Source organism: Callithrix jacchus, chromosome 8, assembly GCF_049354715.1.
Source record: "Callithrix jacchus isolate 240 chromosome 8, calJac240_pri, whole genome shotgun sequence".
Taxonomy (NCBI): domain Eukaryota; kingdom Metazoa; phylum Chordata; class Mammalia; order Primates; family Cebidae; genus Callithrix; species Callithrix jacchus.
The window spans coordinates 135,660,420-135,681,384 of NC_133509.1; the positions used below are offsets into that span (position 1 = coordinate 135,660,420).

Below are 20,965 nucleotides of genomic sequence, written 5' to 3' on the forward strand. Positions count from 1 at the left end.
TGTGTGTGTGTGTGTGTGTGTGTGTGTGTGTGTGTGTATCTGGAGATGACCAGAGACCTCATGGAAAGCAGCCAGTGTTAGGGACCTGACTATAGAATGCTTCTCAAAGTGTGTGTTGCGCGCAGGGTGGGTGGTAAGATGACCTGCCACAGCCAGGTGTGGTAGTGTGCACCTGTGGTCCTAGTTACTTGGGAGGCTGAGGTGGGAGGTTTGCTTGAGCCCAGGAGTTGGAGTCCAGCCTGGGCAACACAGAGACCCTGTCTCTTAAAAAACAAAATAAGAAAGAGAACCTGCAAGAATGTTGTAACCCCTGGAAATGAACAACACCAGAAAGCTGGAACACACGCAAGTGCACACACGCACTCACAGGAACACACAGAAACACACGAGCACACAAACACACACACAGACACAAACACACACAAACACACAGAAACACACAAACACAAACACACAGAAACACACAAACACACACACAAACACACAGAAACACACACAAACACATAGAGACACTCACATGAACACACACACACAAGGCCTGAAAGGGTCAGGGGGATCCTAGAGTCCAGAGAGAGCTGGGGCCACAGTGGGGACAGAAGGGACCTAGTCACCGGCAGGACCAGGGCACCCAAGGAAAGGAGGAGGGAAGAAATCCCAGCCTCTCTGTCCTCCCACTCTTTACTTGGTGCTTCTGTTGGCCAAGGCCAATGAACAGATGCCAGGAGCCCCGAGGACCTGGTGCCTAGGCCAGCCTCCGGGACGCAGAGTGGGTGCAGCAGGGCCAAGAGCAGAGGGGTCGTTCTCTAGTTTGTCTGTGACTGTGCCTGGACCTTCTCCTTTCCTCTTTGACTGTCGCTCTTCACAGCGCCTCTCTGAAACGAAGAGCTTCTCCCAGGGCAGAGACCAACACGCTGCTTCCTTCTGGCACAGAGAGGCACCGGGAGTAATGTCCACTGAGCCACGGGGTGTGCTCCCAGACGGCCCCACGGGTTTACACACCGCTGGCACAGGGTGCTAAAGCAGCCCAGACCTCCCTTGGGGGAGCCTGTCCCATCTCCTCCCTCCCTCCTTACCGTGCCCTGTATCCCTGGGAGGGAGGGCAGGTGGCTTGGGAGGCTGACCCATGTATTCCCTCTTTGCGGGGCTGCCTTTCATGGCTGCCCCTCCACGGAAGGCCACTGCTTTTGTGTGTGGTGGTGGCAGGGGCGGGGGGCTCTCCACACACCTGTCGCCCTCTCAGCCTAGAACCATTCCCTTTGCTGGCCCTTCTGACAGAATCTGAGCCCTGTAACCGCCCAAGGCCTCCCCATCCACAGCTTCCTAAACTGTTCTTTAGTACCCGACTCTAGGAGTGTGCTCTGCTTCCCACGGGCCCCTGAGCAGTCCAAGTACTGTCCGTCTGGAGGAGGCTGTGGGCGCCGAGAGAGAGGGGCTGTGGGCGCCGAGAGAGAGGGGCTGTGGGCACCGAGAGAGGGGCTGTGGGCGCCTAGAGAGGGGCTGCGGGCGCCGAGAGAGGGGCTGCGGGCGCCGAGAGAGGGGCTGCGGGCACCAAGAGAGGGGCTGCGGGCACCAAGAGAGGGGCTGCGGGCGCCTAGAGAGGGGCTGCGGGCGCCTAGAGAGGGGCTGTGGGCGCCGAGAGAGGGGCTGCGGGCGCCGAGAGAGGGGCTGCGGGCGCCTAGAGAGGGGCTGCGGGCACCAAGAGAGGGGCTGCGGGCGCCTAGAGAGGGGCTGCGGGCGCCTAGAGAGGGGCTGCGGGCACCAAGAGAGGGGCTGCGGGCGCCTAGAGAGGGGCTGCGGGCGCCTAGAGAGGGGCTGTGGGCGCCTAGAGAGGGGCTGCGGGCACCAAGAGAGGGGCTGCGGGCACCAAGAGAGGGGCTGCGGGCGCCTAGAGAGGGGCTGCGGGCGCCTAGAGAGGGGCTGTGGGCGCCTAGAGAGGGGCTGTGGGCGCCGAGAGAGGGGCTGCGGGCACCGAGAGAGGGGCTGCGGGCACCGAGAGAGGGGCTGTGGGCGCCGAGAGAGGGGCTGTGGCTGGTGTGGGAGGGGAGGGGAGGGGAGGGGAGGGAGGGGGAGGACAGCGACCAGCAGGGGCGACGGATGGGAGGAGGCCAAGGAGAAGCAGTTGTGCACACAGGGCGGCAGGTCTGGGTCTGGGGCAGGGTTCCACTGTTCCTGTGACACAGGACACCCCAGGAAGGGGCGGGGGAGCAGAGAAGGTGAGACACTGGCTGGCAGGTCCTCCAGGAAGAGCATCCTTCTGGAATGAATGAGGAAGCAAGTCCAGAAGAATCCGGGGAACTGGAGAGGCAGAGCAGGGCTGGCACCGTGTCTGGACTCTGGGCCTGGCTGCCCGCTTCCTACACTGTCAGCCCTCTTTGAGAGGCTCTGGATTAGGCTCGCCTGTTCAAACCACCCGCCCTCCCATCCCCAGCAGGCTGAGCCCCAACTCCAGGGCCCCTGGAGGCAGCAGCCCAGCCAGCCCATTCTGCCAACGCCATCTGGGCCCACTTAGGCCTGTGGTTGGGGCAGGGGGGGCAGAGGTGCCCGGGCCAGGCGGGGTTCCCAGTGTGGGGGGCCAGGGGGTGTCCCACGGCTGGAGGGCCACCCCGGCTGGGCTCCACACGATGGCAGCATGCACGCACTGAAGCCCACAGGGACCGCCACGGCTGGGCCGGGACCCATCACTGCCCTTGGCTCTCTGGCCCTGCTCCCCGCTTTTGGAGGTGGCTGCTGCTGAGTCGTCCCGAGTGTTGCCTGGGAAACCTTTGCATCTCTCCTGGCCACCTGCTTCCCCTGGGGCCCATGAGGACCCCTCAGGCTCCAGGTCCTTTAGGCACAGCTCATCCACAGGGAGGATGCCCCCGGGGTGGGCAGGGGCAGGGTGCAGGTGACTGGGGACCTCTGTTGCCTCCTTGCATAGGCTGGCGTCCTCTGCACACCACCCAGAGCTCCCCCAGCCCCTGGCTGGCCTGATCTTCCCCCTTTGGCCTGAGGGTGCTTGCAGGGGCTGCCTGGGGAGCAGGTGCTTCTCTGAGAGGGAGGAGCCTGGTCCAGGAAAAATGGACAGATCCACCTGTAGGGCAGTCAGGGAGGACCCAGATCCAGAACCCCACCTGCAAGGCGAAACTAATACCAGGCAGCCCTTCGCCCTCCTGAGACAGCCTGGGCCCTTGCCAGGGAGTGGGCACCCCCCCAGCTGCCTCTCCACCTTCCTTCTCCCCGCCGGCTTCTGCATCTTCTCCTGTGCCCCAGACAGTGACACACCGTTCCCACTCTGTTTCTCTGCCTTCTGGTTTTCTGCTCCTAAGGTCCTCTGCTGTGAGCTTGGCCACACCCTATAGGACCCAGCGCCAAGGTCCCAAGGTTGGGAGCTGCAGCTTCCTTGGCCTCAGTGGGTGTCCCACCGCCCTGCCCTGGGAGCTGTTGGAAGGAAGCTCAGCCTCCAGTTGAGGCAGGGAGGCAGGCAGCTCTCCCCTGCGCCTGTGAGGTACTCTGGGGAGCTTGATGAATTCAGCTGATCGGTGGCCACAGCCCAAGCTGGTGGGTGTGCGGGTGTGGGCTCCGTGTCCCCAGCTGGCAGTGAGAGGTGGGGAGGAAGGTGATGGGGGCCCTTCAGGCTTCTTCCCTGCACCAGGCAAGGTTTCACTTCTCCATAGCAGGGGGCTCAGCCAGGGACCATTTTGCCTTCTAGGGGATGGTGGGCAATGCCTGGAGACATAGTTTTACATTTTAATTATTTTCTTAGTTTAAAATTTTACTTTAATATTATTTTTTATTGATAGATAATTGTACATGTATCTGGGGTACATGTGACTTTAGCTTTTTAGAGATGGGGTCTCACTATGCTGCCCAGCTTGCTTCAAGCCATCCTCCCGCCTCGGCCTCCCCAAGAGCTGGGATTGCCAGTGTGAGCTCCGTGCCCAGCACCTGTGATGCTTCGATACAAACACAGTGTGCATGCCTCAAACCGGGGCATTCAGGGGCATTCAGGCCCTCCGTCACCTCACACATTTATCATTTCTTTGTGTTGGGCACATTTCAACTCTTCTAGCTATTTTGAAATAAACAGTAAATTACTGTTAACTATAGCCACCCCGCTGTGCTGGTATTGAACACGGGAACTCATTCCTGCCCTGGAACTGGATTTCTGTGCTGATTAACCAAACTCCCCTCACCTTCCACCCTCATTCCCGTCTCCTCTCTACCCGCATGAGACCCACATTTGCAGCTCCCACGTGGGTGTGAGAACGTGTGGCATTTGTCTCTGTCTCCGGGTTATTTTGCTTCATGGCCTCCGGTCCCATCCATGTTGCTGCAGAGGACGGGATTTCATTGCTTTTGTGGTTGAACAGTGTTCTACTGCGTGTATTCGCCGCGTGCTCTGTATCCTCCACTTGCTGGCGTGCCCTTAGATTGAATCCGTGTGTTGGCCACGGTGAATAGTGCTGTAATAACCTGGGAGTGCAGCTACCTCTTTGCTAGGCTGAGTCCCTTTAACTGGAGACATTTTTGATTGTCACAACTCGGGGCAGACCTGATGCTACTAACATCTGGTGAGCAGAGGCCAGAGAACTGCTAGGCATCCCCAGTGCACAGGCGGCCACCGTGGCGAAGAATGACCCAGCTGCAAACATCCGCAGGCCTAGGACTGGGGGCTGGGAGCGGGGGAGGGGCGTCCCAGCCTTCCCTGCAGGTGTGTGGGAGCCTTCCCAAGAACCCTTCCTGTGCTCACAGCCGCTTTTCCTTTTCTGAGCCCAATAGCAAGAACCAAAGGCCTGGACTTCAGCAGGAGCTTCCTCCTACCTCCTGGGCTTCGAGGGCCCAATTCCCTGCCCGCTCTTCTCCTGCTGTGCCCATTGCAGGGCTGGTGAACGTGATGGGAGTGCATCTGGGTCCCCACCTGGCAGTACGGCGCCTGCGACTCATCTGGGCTCAGTTTCCCTCTCTGTAGGGGGAAGTGGCTGGGGTCAAGACCCCGGAGCTGGGCTCCTGCCAGCCCTGTTGCCAGGCTGTAACAGCAGATGTCAGCCTGGGCAGAGGCATCCGTCACGCTCAGGCCCACGCAGCTCTGACATCAGCTCCCAGCCACGGGAGACATGTGCACCCTTGATCCGGGGACCCCTCGCAGGAATGAGTGTGTGAGTCCTGCCTGCCGTACTGAGAGCTACCACGCATAAACAAGATGCCTGGAATGTTTAAATGACCCAGCCGGTTCTGTTCCAGAAGATGCCTTACATATATTGAGGCTATTTTAGGGTGCGGCAGGCTGGGCAAGAGGAGGGTGAGGGGCTCTGTGCCGATCTGGTTACGACCATATGCGGGGATGGCAAATGCCAGCATATCTGCCCAGTGACCTCACAGGAGCGGCCACGCTCCTGACCCCCATGCACTGTGTCCACTTCGCAGGCCCGGGGCAGGTGTGGTGGGAAGGGGTGGGCGGAAGGGGAGTGGTGACTGGCAGAGGAAGGTCTGGACTCTCAGGGACTCTTAGAGGAAGGCCTGGACTCCTAGGGGCTGTTTGGCAATCCCTCTTGAGCTGAGTGTGCCCCACCCCGAGAGCCAAACCCACCAGCTGAGAGGGAGGACACCCAGACAGCCCCCAGGGGCTCAGGATTGGGGGAACAAGAAGCAGGAGAGAAGGGGTACAGGACCTTGCCTGCGGGAGCTCCCAGGGACAGGCCATCTCCTGGCCAGGGGCCTGGCTTAGGTACCTCTCTCTCTGCTGCTTCTTAGTGACAGCAGAAAGCAGGAAAACGTTGACCCTCTGGTGAGCTCTGGGAGGAGGTTAGGTTTGGGAGCATTTTCAGGAGGTCAGTGCTGCTGCAGTCCTGGCCCCGCACATGCCCTGCCCCAGCCCCTCCTGCCCCTGCCTCTGTCTCTGCTTCGCTCTTCTCCTCACTGGGGCGCTCCCACATTCCTCCCCTTACAAAGAGACTAGGTTCAAATGAGGCTGGCCAGCCTCTCCCAAGCCCATCCCCTGTGCCAAGGGGTTGTGTCAGAGTTGGGGTCCCCAATGAGGAGGCTCCCACCACCGCGGGCTGGAGGAGGCCCTTGGGGAGGATGCAGAGCTGGCTCATCCCTGCATGGGGGTAAGGCAGAGGGGACATCAGGTATGAGAGGCACTCCTGGAGGCAGGCTGGGGGTCCTGAAGAAGATAGGGCTTGTCGTGACCTCAGAGACGCCCCTGTCCCTTCAGCCTCTCTCCTGCAGGGTTTCACTTGTCCTAAGGGCTCAGCGGGAAAGGCTGGTAGGCATAGCAGCATGATGGACTCCTTGCCATTTAATCAGGCCCTTGTCCCTATGGAGGGCAACGTGGGCGTGGGGGTCAACAGTGTCCAAACAGTTACTCCAGGGCTGGCACTTCAGAGGCCCTCGTGTTGGGGTGTCAGGGCTTGGGGGGGCCCTTCCTGCCTTTCCCAGCCCGGGCTTTCTTTCCCCTGCTGCCTGGGCTGCCCGGTGGTGTCTTTTTTTCCAACGAAGTGGTCCGGGTTTCCTCATGTCTCTGCATAATCTGCTGTCCTTCCCTCTCTTCAATCTCAGAGTGCCAAAGGGGCCATTTTCCTCTTCCCCTCCAAACAGGGCCTGGAAAGCGTGGAACCAAGGCGAGGCTGTGCGGGTCTGGCCCCTCCCTCACCTGTTCAGTGCATCCCACGCTATTCCTCAGCCCAGGGTGGAAGCAGTCCTCTTCACGAGCCGTACCCCTGGGACTACCCGAAACCCACTGTTCCCGAAAACACCGGTGCTCCGCGCACCCCCACGCTGCCCTGGAAGGCTTGCATGTCCCCTCTCAATATTTTTCTTTGCTTCCAAAGCACGTTGGGTCACCCCGACAGTTTCCTGCTGTGTTCCCGGTGTGGGCAGGGCGTGGGGGAGAGTGGGAGGACTGGCCTCCGTGTCTGTTTTCCACCCTGGAGGTGCAATCAATTAGGGAAGCAGCCCAGAACGAGGTCACTCATCCCCGTCACGAAAGCTGTGCCTCTCTTCTCCACGCAGAGACGTCGTTGGGGCCGCTTTCATCTATTTTCATTTGGTTGACAGACATCAGACCTAAAACAGATCTGCCTCTGGGAGAGGAGAATTCCTAAATGTTTAATTTGCTCCATCCGACTCGAGCCAAAGAAGCCATGGGCTTACTTTTTCCACCTCCTGCCCCCTGGAAGAGAGTGTATGTTCAAGTCCATCTCTGATACGGATCACCGCCTGCTCTCGGCAGCCCCTGGAATGGCCTTGCTCAGCACCTAAAAAAAAGATCCTGACATTCTCTCCGTCCTCTTGACTCTTCCCAAAGTAGCATCTCTTGGCAGACAGTATTGCCTTGTAAGGCAGGTAGCAGGCATGGGCCAATGAGTGTGTGGTCAGATCCTGGAGGACAGGGACGGGGACAGTCAGAAACAGCAGCAGGGATTAGCTCCGGCTCGCTGAGCGTTTGGGAGTGGGGAGGAATGAGGACATGACGCCAAAAGAGGGAGAGGTGTCGGTGTGCTTTTCGGATGCCAGAACTATAATTAAGGGGTGAGAAGATTCATGCTAACCCGTAACCAAGGCTGCAAGAGAAATCATGCAATCCAATAGCCCCCGGAGTCCGGATTTGGAACTGCATGCGGCACTGGCTTTGAAGCCTGTTCGGAGGTCAGCACATTTATCAGAGGGTGCTCGGGCTCTGACAGCGTCAGGTGGCGAGTGACCGTCTTGTGGTGCCCGAAGTAGCGCCCCCTCTCTCTCCTTCGCCACCTGTTTCAGGACTACCTCAAAACACTTGGAGGGGCTTTCCATGTGCGCATGTGCGTGTGGGCGGGTGGGGTCTCATCCGAGCAGAGGGCTGTCCAAGGGCATGGGCCTGGGGTACAGAGGAAGTTTGGAGAAAACTTCTGTTGAGTTGAGCCCAGGGGCTGAGGGCAGTGGATGCTCCGGTCCCTGGCCCTGGGTTTGAAACGTGGCTTCCAAGTAGCATAAACTGAGGTCACTGTGGAGTCTGGTGAAGGGTACGTGGAGGCTCGTTCCTCCTTCCCCCTGACTGTCTATGCGCTGGCCATGTTTCTGTACTCAAAGCAGTAAATTGAAAGGGTGGCCCTGTCTTCTCAACCCGCGTGGACATCCACAGCTCCCCTTGGAATGCAGGAGTCAGGGCTCCCGCTCCTCCCTCCCTCTCATACCACTTCCTCCGAGAGAGATGATTCCTGGACAATCCACACAGGCTCACTCACTTGGTTGTGGCCAAGCCATGTGGTCATGCTGTTGCCACAGGCGTTGGCCGAAATCCTTTCTTAGAAAGCTGAGGGCTTCTTGTTCCCCGCCACGCAGTGGCTGCCCAGCGCAGTGGCTCTGCTGCTCCCTTCCGGCTTGTTTCTGGGGGAAATGGGGTCCTGGGGTCCTGGTCCCCCCTGGGATGGCCAGCACAGGAGCCCATCTGAGGGGGTCTTGTGCCTTTTAATGACCCCACGTTGGTCAACAGACCAGAGCGCTCGGCCAAGCTGGACGAGAGCGGGTTCTGCCCGTGGTGTCCATGTTGTAGCAGGGGCAGGCAAAGACAGAAACTTGCAAAGTCTCGGCTTAATTCCTGGCGCTCTGAAGTCCCCTCCTTCCCAAGCTGGTGGTTACCGCGCTAATCAGCTAGGCCGCTACGGCAATTAGAATGACCGCGCAGGGAGTCCTGCCAGCCCAGCCCAGTCACCACGGCACCGGGCACCCAGACAGCCACCGCCTGCGCTGAGCAGCGGAGCCTCCCTGTGAAGGGTGGATGCGCTCCCCCACTTCCATGTTCAGGGGTCCCAGGCAAGGAGCCCGTCCCCACTATACCACACATGGAGGGAATGAGGCTGGACCACACCAGGACGTCCCGGAGCCCAGAGCTGCAGGCCTCGATGATGCCGAGAGGAGGTTTCCACATGGTAAGTTTGCACTGTGCCTTCTTTACCCCACCTTTGCCTCTGCCGGCCCCCAGCTCCCCTTGCACCTCCTGCCAAGGCCTGCTCCAGGCTGCACTCACTCCCTGCACTGTGCGGTTTTGGCGGCCATCACCAGGGCACTCACCCTCCCTCCCAAGCTGCCTCTCCAAAGGAGAAGTGGCCAGCCCCTCCACAGCACCACCCAAGTCCTCCCTAGGTTCTCCTTTGGGAGTCAGAGATTCTGGGTTCAAAATGGTTCTCACTGCATCAGGGACATTTCCGGCGAGAAGGCCAAGCAACCACCTTCCAGCACCTTCTCGCGCTGCTCCTCACCACTCCTCCTGGGAGCAGCCTCCCTGCCCTCATGCTCAGGTTTTCTCTTCTCTTGCTTTCTTTCTTCTTTTATTATTATTATTTTTTAATTTTATTTTTTATTAAAAGAGACGGAGTCTGCTATGTTGGCCAGGCTGGAGTGCAATGTCTATTCACAGGCGCGATCTCACTACTGATCAGCACGGGAGTTTTGACCTGCTCCGTTTCTGATCTGGGCCGGTTCACCCCTCCTTAGGCCACCTGGTGGTCCCCCACTCCCGGGAGGTCACCATACTAATGCCGAACTTGGTGCGGACATCCGATTGGCGTAGCGCACTGCAGCTCAGAACTCCTGGGCTCAAGAGACCCTCCAGCCTCAGCCTCCCAAGTAGCTCCGATGACAGGCACGCAGCCCCGCGCCTGGCTCTTTCTTCTTTTATTGAGGCATAATAGACGCACAGGCAAACACACATACTATAAAGGTATTGATGGGTGAACTGTCACAAAATGAGCACACCTGTGCCATGCGCCCCAATGCAGACACCAGGCACCCCAGCACCTGGTAGCTCCTTCCTGCTCCTTCCATCACTGCCGCCCCACCCCGAGGGTGACCCCCATTCTGATGTCTGGCACTGAAGCAGTCAGCCCCATGGCTGGACTCTGCTTGTGCAGATTCTTGCTCTGAGCGGAGTTGTGTCGTGGGGGAGTGGAGGAGGTGCCCTCCGCCTCGTCACTCCGTAGTGACCTGCCATGGGACCGGGTCAGGGTGCATTTCTCCTGCCTCCCTCTGATGGATATATGGGGACCGTGTTTTATAAAGGAGGAAACTGCTGGGCATGGTGGTTCACACCTGTAATCCCAGTACTCTGGGAGGCTGAGGTGGGCGGATTACCTGAGGTCAGGAGTTCGAGACCAGCCTGGTCAACATGGAGAAACCCCGTATCTACTAAAAACAGAAAATTAGTGCATGCCTGTAATCCCAGCTACACGGGAGGCTAAGGCAGGAGAATCGCTTGAACTCAGGAGGTGGAGGTTACCATGAGCCGAGATCGTGCCACTGCACTCCAACCTAGGCAACAAGAGCGAAACTCTGTCTAAATAAATAAATAAATGAGGAAACTGAGGCTGAGTCCATCCAACCCCAATGTCTTTACCCCTCTGCCTAACAAACATGTAGAAGGTCAGGAGAATGGGGTGCCATCAGCCCAGCAGGTGAGTCGTGTTCTCGAGGACATGAGAGAGCCTGGGAACCAGGGACCTGCTGGTTTGTGTGTGGCCCAGGACTGGGGTGCTGCCCCTCAGGACTTACCACCAGAGCTCTGGGCTGCTTTCCCACTGCCTAGAGCACGTGGCCCTGGGGGGCTGCTCAGAGGACCTCCACGGGATCAAGGCTCCCCTCTTGGGTTGCACCTGCCTCCTCCCCCTGGGGGAGGGGTAGAGATGGCAAATTCTGGGGGGCTGGAAGTAACAGAAACAGGGGAGACCCTATGGGCGTTGAGGCGGCTGGGGCCAGCAAAGACCCAAGCACTCCTTCCTTTACAAGTTCCCCAGATATTTACAGAGTGTTGACCTGTCGGCAGGCCTGTGGGGGAAAAAGACAGAACAGCTTCCAGCTCTGGAAAGGGGCTGAGCAGGCATGAATGGGTGGGGGCCAGGGAGCGAATTGGGCAGTCGCAGGGACCTCGCCCGGAGGCTGCACCCAAAGGGGAGGTGTGAGGCTGCGGGGGAGGGGTCGAGGCACGCAGAACCCCTGCAGGACAAGGTCTCCAAGGAGGGCTGGGAGAGGCATGAGGAGAGCATTTGCAGCCAATTGAACTTTTTTCTTTTAGGATTTTATTTATTTATTTATTTTCTGAGACCGAGCCTTGCTCTGTCTTTCAGGCTGGAGTGCAATGGTGCAATCTCAGCTCACTGCAACCTCCCCCTCCTGGGTTCAAGTGATTCTCCTGTCTCAGCCTCCCAAGTAGGTGGGACTACAGGTGCCCACCACCACGCCTGGCTAATTTTTGTATTTTTAGTAGAGACAGGGTTTCACCATGTTGACCGTGCCGGTCTCAAACTCTTGGCCTTAGGTGACCGCCCACCTCAGCCTCCCAAAGTCCTGGGATTACAGAGGTGAGCCACGGTGCCCAGCCTTCCTTCAGGATTTTAAAAAATAGTCATAAAATATACATAACAGAAAATTTGCCCTTTTGACCATTTCTAAGTGTACAGTTCAGTGGTGCTAAGTATATTCACAGTGTTGTACCAACTGTCACCACGACTGTCCTGAAAACTTTTTCATTATCCCAAACAGAAACTCTGTGTCCATTGAGCACCCCTTCCCCCAGCCCCTGGCAAGCACCATTCGGCTTTCTGTCTCTGTGAATGTGACTACTCTAGGTCCCTCATATAAGTGGAATTGTGCAGTGTTTGGCCCTTTGCGACTGGCTGATTTCACCCTACATCGTGTCCTCAAGGTTCATCCATAAAGTTAGTTGGGTGTGGTGGTGCATGCCTGCGGTCCTAGCTACTTGGAGGCTGAGGCGGGAGGACTGCTTGAGCCCAGGAGGTGGAGGCTGCAGTGAACCTTGATCACTCCAGCCTGAGTGACACTCCAGCCTGAGTGACAGAGTGAGACCCCAACTCAAAAAACCACACACACACACACACACACACACACACACTGCCCATCCATGAAGTAGCATGTGTCAACATTCCCTTCCCTTTTCAGGCCAAATGCCACTCCCTTGTCTTGAGTCCCACATTCTGTTGATCTGTAGGTGGACGAGGTTTGATCTCACATTTCAGCTATTGTGAGTGACGCTGCTGTGACCACGGCTGAGCAAGTCTCTGCTTTCAGTCCTTTTGGGTATACTCCAGGAAGTGGAATTGCTGGGTCCCCTGAGCATTTTAAAGCACAGAAGTTTGTGCCCGAGTTTGCATTTCAGAAAGCCCATTTAGGGGCTACTTGGAGGGTGGGATGGAGGGAGGACGCTGGAGGCAGGGCCCCCGGGTGGGAGTGAGGCCTGGTAAGAGACAGTGAGGCTTGGATGAGGCCAGGGAGATGGGTGGGGAGGCGGCACGGGATTGGGGGTCTTTTTCTGAACCACCCTGGTGACTCTGGCTGTGGGCAGCAAGACGAGAGGGTGGAAATGGCCCAGTTGCAGCTGGGAGGGCTTCGAGGCTGCTAATGACACCATTATGCCAGATGCAGGGTCCAGGACTTCCCCCTTGGGCAGGGACGAAGGGGGGAGATAATGAGTTCAATTTGGCTGATTTAATCATTTCTTCCGTCACGAATTCAACAAACATTGCCGGAGGGCCCATTACGTGCTAAACGCTGTGCTAGGTGCCCCACACATGGCTGCCGAGAGAGGCGGCTGTCCCCACTCCTGCGTAAGCTGCAGCCTTTGTACAAACGCAGGCTTTGTTTCAGATGCATTGAGATAAGGGAGCATCCGTTCAGTGCTCTGAGTGGGCATCCGGGGTGGGGGTGGAGGGGGGCTGCAGGCACCACGGGAGGGACAGACAGGTTTCCAAGGAAAGAGAGGGGCAGGATAGGGGTTTCCCTGGCTGGCAGAGGTGGAGTACTCAGGCCTGGAAGGGTCACTCTAAGCCTCAAAGGCCAGGGACTGGCATCGAGGGGATGGAGCCCGTGTGAGGCAGAATCAGGGAGAAGAAGGGGCAGGAGAAAGGCAGGGTGAGGGCCTCCCAGCACGGCTGAGGCTTCTCCTGGGAGAGGGGTAACAGAGAACCATGGACGGTTCAGGAAAGAGTGTCGTCAAGATGGGCAGATGCCTGAGCTGGGAGTCAGGGAGGTGAGAGGGCGTGACCCAGGGCACAGCAGGGGAGGACCGGAGTGGGGGAGCCAAGCCGCCAGAAATTCTCTGGGCTCAGCAGCACAGATCAAGGTGGATGAAGGGACCATCTGCTCCCATTACTTCCCCTTGAAAGACAAGGACGTGGGCCTCCTGCCTGCTCATACCCCTCCTGCACCCCAAGGTGAGGGAGAGAAGGGCCGATGGGAAGCCCAGGTCTACCCACTGTGCCCAGAGTTGGGCAGAGCAGTGACCACAGCAAAAAGGCCTGTGCCATTCCTCCCAGCCGAGCCAGGACAATGGTTTCAGGAAGGGGCAGCAGAGCAGGGTTCAGAGGGAGTGGCTGAGGAGGGGAGCTGGAGTGGTGACCCATGAACTGAGGTCCATGGATCCGGAGGTGGAGGCTCCCAGAGCGGGCCAGCCGGCAGCCCCAGTGCTCAGGGCTGCACCTGCTGGGGAGGGGTTTTTGATGGCGACCGCGTGAGGTGAGCAGGTTCACTCTGGGCGGTGGAGGGTTAGTGCCGACTGAGAGGGTCAGGTGCACGGGGGCTTTGTTCAGACCTGTTTGCCTTTTGTCCCCCGCCTTCAGAACGCCCAGGCTGCATGATGTCATTTCAGATGCATTAAGCTGGAACAGCTCAAAATTGAATAATTAATTACACTCAGCTTCAATCGCAGTGACTAATTGATCAGGGCCTGCCGGCAGACACCTGGACAGGATTAACTGTGCACAATGGGGGCTGCAGGCAGGTGGCAGCCCCTCTGGACCCCCAGTCCCTGTGTGCGACTTAATTAAGGCTGACTTGATTTATCTGCTCTTCCTGGAGATCTCAGGCAGGCCTCATCCAGGCCCACGGGCTGTGTGCAGGCCGGGCACAGAGGCACGTGTGGACACGTGCACATGGGCTGATGGAAGGATGCTAGCACGCCTGACCACCGGGCTGTCCTCTTCTGGGCCTGGACCCCAGTTCTGCCTCTCGCTATGATTCTTTCTGTGTCCTTCCGCAAGTGTTTCATCTCGTGGAGCCTCAGTCTCCTTGTCTGTCAAAGGGGGTTGTCATCATTGTGTCCAGCTCTGTGTCCAGCCCTGGGTGAGAACTGCTTTTGTCACTGGGATTTTTGATTTCCTCTAGGGGGTTGTCATTGTCCTCATCTCCCTTGCTTGTCTCTGGCTGGAGCAGCGGGCATTCCCCCCAGACCTATCTACCAGCCCCGAAGCTCCTTATTTATTCCCTGGAGCCACCTTTCTGTGTTCGGGAGGATTCGCAACTACGTGGGTGGCACATCCAGCTCCCGCAAAGGGCTGGCAAGTACAGTTGGGCAGGTTGTGCAGGGCACAGTTCAGACTTTGCTGTGAGTGGTGTGATGTGTGACGTACGTACGATGGGGCATCCCAGCCTCACTGTCACACTGCAGAGTATCTTTCTGTCTGTCCCCTCACTGTTTCCTGGTCTTGAGTTCAGTGACGTCTGTCTGCATGCCTCCTCAACCCCACTCCTGGAGTCATACCACTGGCAGACCTTCTGCCTGCTGGCTCCCTGCACTCCTGCTGCTGGATGTGGGGAGCACTTGTCTTTGCTTCTGCTCTCCCCATTCCCTGCCCATCAGGCAGCTCCTTTTCCTTGGTCTGCAGACACCCTTGAGATCATCCCCTGCTGGGACACAAGCACCCTGGGGTGACCTGGGCTGCCCTTCTCAGCCTTGCCTCTCCAGTGGGGTCTCCACTGCCCCAACTCTGCTTCATACCAAAGGCACTCAGCCCCTCCTTCTGCTCTCCTGCAGAACCCCCCCCACACAGCATTCCCACTCGCTGAGGCTGATCCAGGGCACAAGCCCTGTCCTCCCCATGCTGCAGTCTGTGGCCTTGACCGCTGCGGCCCCTCCGGCCCCTCTGCATCCTTGGTGCTCCCTCCTTCCTGACCCTGCCCAGCAGTCTCCTGCGGTCCCTGTGCTTCACGTCCCTGGGCACTGTGCCCCGTGCCCTGTAAACTGTTGCAATTGCCCACACTTCTGGCCTTGGCCTCTGGCTCTTCCCGCCGCTTCCCAGCCGCACAGGCAACCACAGTGAGCCCATTTTTTCTCTCCTGTTCTTTGTCTTTTTCCTCTAGAAAATGAGACAGTCGTGGGTACACGAATGGCAGGGTCTTCTGCTCTCCTGAGTGGAGCAGACTAAAATGAGCCAACAGGCCCCCTGTCGGCTTGTGAGTCTCAGCCATGATGGAGGACAGTGTGGATGCCTGGCCCCACAGCCTCGGGACCTTCCTCAGCCTCCTCCCGTGCCTTCCTTGGAACGCAGAGAGACCCTGCCACCCCTGGGCCTTCCACTCCCTCGTCCTTCCCCAGTCTTGCCTTTGCATCCTGCACATTAGCCAGCCCTAGGATCCCAGCTCTGGTGTGCCCCGTCCATTGGAGCACAGGCTGTGCCAAGTCCCCGTAGCTGAAGTCACTCAGAACTCAGGTCCCTTCTCAGCCACCTGGGCCTCAGGTGCCCTGTGTCCTGGTGCCACAGTGCCAAGGTTCTAATGCCCTGCTGGTCTCTGCCATCGTGCAGTGCGGGCAGTGTGTCGGGACAACTTCCCCTTGCTTTTTTGGCAAAATTGAGAGGTGGCTGAATATGAATTTGTTAAGACAGAGGTGGGAGGAGACCAGAAAAAGTGTGTCCTCCTTCAGCTCCGTGTCATGTCACGACTGGACGCCGCTCTGGATTGTGAGAGAGAGGAAACGGGGAGGGGCATGCGTCCACCTCTACCCAGACAATGGGGTCCATTATCCCTCTGGGGGGACGCTTGGAGGTGTCTGCCCTGCTGTCCACCCACTTTCAAAGAAGGGAGGACTCGGCCAATCTAACCACAAGCTGTCACTGGATGATGTCCTCCCTGGTGCCCAGCTAGCCCAGGGAGGGGCCGCTGAGCTCCGAGGCTGTGTCCCACGTGCCAGGGACACGGGGTAGGGGACCTCCAAGCATCCAGTAGCCATGGGCACGAGGCCAGAGCCACAGGGCAGATAGGGTGCATTTCCCCAGAGCCATGGTTTTACCCAAAAGTAAGGAGTTTGTTGTAAATCTTTATTTTTAAATGTGACATTAGTGGCTTCTTGTCACAGATTCAAATATAAAGAATGTATGCTTCCCCCCCCACACAAAATAATCAGTTCACTGATTGCTGTGGCTCCTTCCAAATATTTTTAGGCATATACAGCCATTTAAATAAATATGTACATATGCGCATTTTTAAACAGATGGGATGGTACACACACACGCGCGCGCGCACACACACACAAACACACACACACACACACACACACACGGTTCTTCAACTTGCCTTTCCTTTTGACGACGTGCTCACTCCTCCCTGTGCCCGTACACGCCCCGCCACTTCTCCCTGTCTATCAGCAGGATAGTGAATAGTATTCCTTAAATGGACGTCACCACAGTTCATCCAGCCATTTCTCTAATGATGGACAGAGAGGTCACTGCAATTTTTTATAATTACAAATAGTGCTGGAAGAAAAAAGCCCCAAACACCCCATCCATTTTAGCAGAACTCAGCAAAAGGGCATTTGAAATGTTGCTTCTAAAAAGGTGACACCAATCTACACCCTCAATAACGGCATGTGATTTTAAAAAATTAGACTGAAACCAGCGAGGCTGCGGAATGGCACAGGAAGCATAACGCACACAGGGGTTTTGAACATCACATCAGATGCAGAGGGAGGCGCGCCGTCTCTTTCCTTCTCCACGGCCCTCTGAGGCTCCTTGGGGAGTGGAGCCCTGCTCTGCGGCGTAATCATTCTTGGGAGGGCCGTGACCACCCATCTGTCTGCCAGAGGGTCCTGCCCGGCCCATCTGACTTCTCATTTATCTACCCATTGTGTGGAGTTGACCTCACTAGGAAGTTTAATGCATTGCATTTTTTTTTTTTTCTTTTCTTTTGAGATAGAGTCTTGCTCTGTCACCAGGCTGGAGGGCAGTGGCAAGATCTTGGCTCATTGCAGCCTCTGCCTCAAGCAATTCTCCTGCCTCAGCCTCCCAAGTAGCTGGCACTACAGGTGTGCACCACCATACCTGGCTAATTTTAGTATTTTTTGTAGAGATGGGGTTTCACCATGTTGGCCAGGATGGTCTCCATCTCTTGACCTTAGGCACTTCTTAAAAGACCCCTTTCGAGTGAGGTAACTGTAAAGAGCCTGAGGTTTTGGGAGGTGAGCCTTCATCGACAAAACCCCTTTTCCCAGAGGAAAGCTGCTAACCCTCCCGAAAAAAGAGACCAGCACTTTGCCCGACGTGTCTTCCCCATCCATGAGAAACGCCCTTCTGGGTGTCAGGACAGCAGAGTGTCCCAGCTTTCCCATAACCTCCTTCTTTGGAAGCGTCTGGCTTTCGGAGCTCAGAGCCATCAAGGTAGACGGGAAGAATGTTTGCAATTCTTCCATTGCCAGACCCCATCCCAAAGACTCTCCCAGGCTTCAGGAGAGGGCGCTGGCCTGGCGAGGCACCCGCCGGCCCGGCCCACCGTCTTCGCTCTCTCGCCATCCTCAGGGTCTTTAGAACTACAGACTTCACTTCAAGCAAAGAGTCACTGGGACCCCGGTGCTGGACTGCTCCACTCAGAAGTTAAAGGTCATTCTAACACCTCTCCGGCAGTTTTGGGCTGGCTCAGCAGGGCGGGGGTCCTGACAGCAGAGGGCTCAGCACACCTCCCGCAGCCCCGCAAGCCACCCATTTTTGTTTGGTTGGTTTTCTTTTTATTGTTTTTCTTAGTAGAGATGGGGTTTCTCCGTGTTGGCCAGGCTGGTGTCAAACTCCTGACCTCAGGTGATCCATTCACCTTGGCCTTCCAGTGCTGGGATGACAGGCATGAGCCACCGCGCCCGGCCCCGCTGACCTTTTCCATAGTTTTAGTAGAGACAAGGTTTCATCACGTGGGCCAGGATCTTCTGGATCGCTGGACCTCATGACCCGCCTCTTCCAGGAAGCAGCACCTAGCTTCCATTTCCCAACACAAGTCCCTGCCTCAGTTTCCCCACCTGCAAAGTAGAGCTGAGAACTTGTTTTGCTCACCCCCACACCCTCACGAGCCGGCTCTGGGGCTGGCTCTCGGTGTCTCCTTTCCTAATTGTTTGTCCCCATTGTGACTTGAATGAGAACAGTGTGTCTCGGTGTCCCCTCATCCAGCAACCCCAACACCTAATAGTGCCGTCGGCCCAGTTGCCCTGTGTAAAGGCATAAACAGGTGAATCCCAGGACCTACTGCCCACCTCACCGTCTCGAGTGACATCCCACAGCACCTGACCTGTGAAAGACACCCATCAATGTCTGGTCCTTAGAGCTCTCCACAAACACAAATCCTTCACAACTGTCGCTGAATGGGGACACACGGGGGTTCCCCACTAATTGCCATAGAAGGAATATTTTTTACTAATTTTGCACAAAGTTGGGTGTGTGTAGGAGGGGCATCCCCCCGGCTTTCACAGCACCCATTGCCTTGTGCAAGCTCAGTCTGGCCCAGGATCCAACCTTCTTATGTATTTATTTAAACCCTGCCCCATTCCGGAGAGAATTTAAGCCCTCACCATGAATACCATCTTTGTGTGGGCTTCCAGCGCCAAAGGCCGGGAAACCCAGGCCAGGCACGTCTGGAGGTGGGGCCCCCTATGGCCTCAAGGCCTGGGCCAATTCTGCAGGGCTGCGCGTCCCCATTTCCCTCCATCTGTGGGGAGAGGCCTCCCAGCCTGCCCCCTCCTGCTGTCCTCTGACTCTCCCCCTGCAGGGCCACCCAGACCCTGCGCTGAGGCTCTCCGGATCCTGGAACAAGCAGATCTTGCCAAGTTCCCTGTACTGGAAGATAAATCAAATTGAAGTTCTCTTTAAAACTCATAGACGAAGCACCACCTTGGTGTTTGCACACAGGGGTGCCCTCCTGCGCCGGTGCTGGGAGACCAGAGGCCTGAAAGAGAGAGGGTTTGGGGGAATACTTCCTGTCCAGAGTCTGTGCAAGTCTCAGGTCATGGGAGGGAGGGCATAGGGCGGGGCAAGGCCAGGAATGTCTGTACCTGTGGGTCTCCTTTGCCTAAAATCTGTCCCTGGTTTCAGGAAGGCCCTACGTGATCTGGGATGGCTGCCCCCTCTCAACTAGTCCGTCACCCTCACCTCTCGGCTGTCCCTGGAATCCGAGGGTGACTTGGAAGTCCAAGGGATATCTGGAGCTGATGAATTCAGATGCCTCTTGAGTAGGGCTTGGGGTGCACAGCCAGGATTAGGCCATCTCCTAAAATTTAAGAGCAGGTTCGAGTGTGGATGATTTTGCTGTGAGGATGAACACAGGTGCAGAAAGCCGTGGCCGTGAAGGGCCTCTGCAGGGTGGTGTCAGGAGCCTGAGTGGCCTGCACCCAGGGATGGCCCTCGTCCCAAGGGGCTGTGAGCTCAGAAAAGGCTGAGTGGCCTTCCCTTCAAATCTCAAAATGCTTTGACTTCCAGGCCTGCATTCCCCCAGGAGAACTGTTCAGACTTCAAAGCCCTGTTCCAAATGGAAAGAAAACCTCCAGAGACCATGGGCCTCCGGAAACTTCTCCTAGAGATCTCTCGCACCCCTGCAGCTTCTGGTTGAAGAATGGGAAGAAGTCTGCAAGACCAGACTTGCTGTTGAGCCTGATACTGGTCAGTTATTAATAAAAAAGACCAATAAATGTGGGTCCCACAGGGAAGGCAGAGCTGAAACCAGACTCCAGGCACTTAAACATTCCAGTCTGCACCGGCTCTGTCCCCCTGCCAGTGACGCCTGCTCCACTTGTGGCTGGGGGACATTTGGGTGGTCCTACCACCTGTTGGAAGTGCTCAGATGCCTGTAACCAAAGCAGGGCATGATCATAGCTTGGAACATGGCACTTCACGTTGGTGCTACCCTTGACTGTCTGCTAGGGAGGTAACCTTGGCGTATGATTTGAAAGGTGAATATTTCTGAATGCCCCCAAAAGATACCCTGTGAATTTCAGACAAAGACAGACCTGAATTCAAAGACCGGGGGCACGAGCTGTCTCCTCTGGGCCTTGGCATCCTTTCCCCACAGGCAGCTAAAAGCATTCAGGATGACGCATGTCAAGACAGTCTGCACACGGCTGCTCAGTGCTGAGAGCACACATTCCTGCAGGCCAAGGCCCTGACCTCGGCTCCTTCCACCCCTGCCTGAGAACCAGGACAAATGAGATCCTGTTAAGAAACCGCAGATTGATGATGTTTGTCCGGATTGTTGCAGGAGGCCAGCTTCCAGCCATCAGGCTTTCCAGACAGGGGATCAGCTAGTTGGCCAGCTTCTGTGGTCTAACAGAGGCACCCACATCAGAGAAGCCTTTCAGGGCGGCCCAGAGGTTACAGGCACAGACAGAAGGTCAGAGAGTGTCCCCGGGACCTGGGCTTTGAGCCATCAGAGTTTCTTCAGGGGTCGGAGTGATCAGGCAGACCCTGTCCTCCTCCACGGAAGAGGGTTTGGGGTGGGCTGAGGAGCAGAGGCAGGGCCAGAAGGATTCTCCAGTGGTCCCGGGCACATGCTAAATATGTGTGAATTTCTGACACCTAAAATCTCCCAGGACAGAGGATGCAGCCCCAGGAAGCCCTTGTTCAACATCTCAGCAGCTGGTGGCTTCAGGGCTGAGAATAAGAAACCATCATTTGCAGTTTCTATAGCCCCAGAGGGGACAAACATGATTCTGGATGGAGACATGCCTGGGAGAAGTGGTAATAAATCTGGCTGGAACTGGATGTGTGAACTTGAGTGTGCTATTTCTCAGCTCTGTGTCTCCATCTCCTTACCGTGAAACAAGGAGAGCGATCTCGCTCGCAGGATTCCTGTAAGAATCAACCTCAACAGGCTGCACAGTCTGCAGTCAGTAGAGCCTGGGCCCTGCCTCCCACCAGATGAAGGCCCTGACTGGTCCCCTGACCCCCAAGTCTGAAAATGATGAATCATGTACTCCGCT

The 20,965-nt window shown here is 56.9% G+C and overlaps 1 long non-coding RNA gene across 1 annotated transcript; it reads left to right on the top strand.

The window, feature by feature from the left end:
• The first annotated feature begins 3,755 nt into the window (after positions 1–3,755).
• Positions 3,756–20,747, top strand: LOC144577474 (uncharacterized). Its single transcript, XR_013521543.1, has 2 exons — positions 3,756–8,885; positions 19,470–20,747. It is a non-coding gene; the product is annotated as an uncharacterized LOC144577474 (long non-coding RNA).
• Positions 20,748–20,965: the final 218 nt, after the last annotated feature.